Source organism: Etheostoma spectabile, chromosome 2 (genome assembly GCF_008692095.1).
Source record: "Etheostoma spectabile isolate EspeVRDwgs_2016 chromosome 2, UIUC_Espe_1.0, whole genome shotgun sequence".
NCBI lineage: Eukaryota > Metazoa > Chordata > Actinopteri > Perciformes > Percidae > Etheostoma > Etheostoma spectabile.
Window position 1 is genome coordinate 21,658,559 of NC_045734.1, and position 831 is coordinate 21,659,389.

Sequence of the window (831 nt, forward strand, 5' to 3'; positions counted from 1 at the left end):
GGATGACTGAGTTTCTCACCCTATCTCTATACCTTGATCAGTACAGTTTCAATCAGGTTATATTTTAATCATTTCATTGATAATTCTAAGTTTAATCATTTTCATTTTAATTTCAACCATTTAATAATTTAATTTAGTTTAAATCAGTATTGTATAATTAGTTTAGTTGATTAGTTGATTAAGTTGTATGCTTGACCTTGCTCAATTCTGCAATAAAGTATACAATTACTGCATTTAAAGTACAAGTAGTAGACACTGAATTTATTTCTCTTTTAAGGTTGTAATTCATTAGGTAAAGTGCGTTAATTCAAGAATTCCAAGAATATTTATATTTACAGACAACAGATTAGGTCAGTTTGACATCATCCTGGTTACCTTCTGCACATGTGCATTCATCATTTGTACAGAGCCGCAGCAGCTTTCCTGCTTTCCTCTCTGGATGGTAGAATTTCACACAATGTGTTTCTGCAATGGAAAAGAAAAATTTCAGAAGATGTATGTTAAATCATTTTTAAAAGTATATAATAACTATAATAATGCCTGTTTTTCCTGTGTTATCTTAGGCATTATGTGTTTCAAAATGTCTCTGGGACTCACGGTCATAGTATTCATAGACAGACACAGCAGCTGGTTGTAAGACTCCCACTTTCAGTTTCTGATGGATCCGAAAAGTGATCTCCTCTGGTCGTGTGTGAGAAATCTGTGGCCAAATGTGAGACAGAGATAAAGAATGGAAGAATAATACCAAGAGAAAAAGTACAGAAGTAGGAAACAGTCTAACCTTATCCAGGTAGATGATAAGTGAGCCTCTTTCTGACAGGACTGTGTTCA

General features: G+C 33.6%; 1 protein-coding gene, 1 long non-coding RNA gene and 1 pseudogene across 2 annotated transcripts in view; 1 reads left to right on the forward strand and 2 right to left on the reverse strand.

The window, feature by feature from the left end:
• The window catches only part of LOC116700184 (complement C3), a 134,518-nt gene that overhangs the window by 96,145 nt on the left and 37,542 nt on the right, over window positions 1-831 (reverse strand). The gene's annotated exons all lie outside the window — the stretch shown is intronic.
• Window positions 1-831, forward strand: part of LOC116700323 (uncharacterized) — a 95,236-nt gene that overhangs the window by 31,467 nt on the left and 62,938 nt on the right. The window lies entirely within an intron of this gene.
• The window catches only part of LOC116700306 (complement C3-like), a 16,370-nt pseudogene that overhangs the window by 4,124 nt on the left and 11,415 nt on the right, over window positions 1-831 (reverse strand).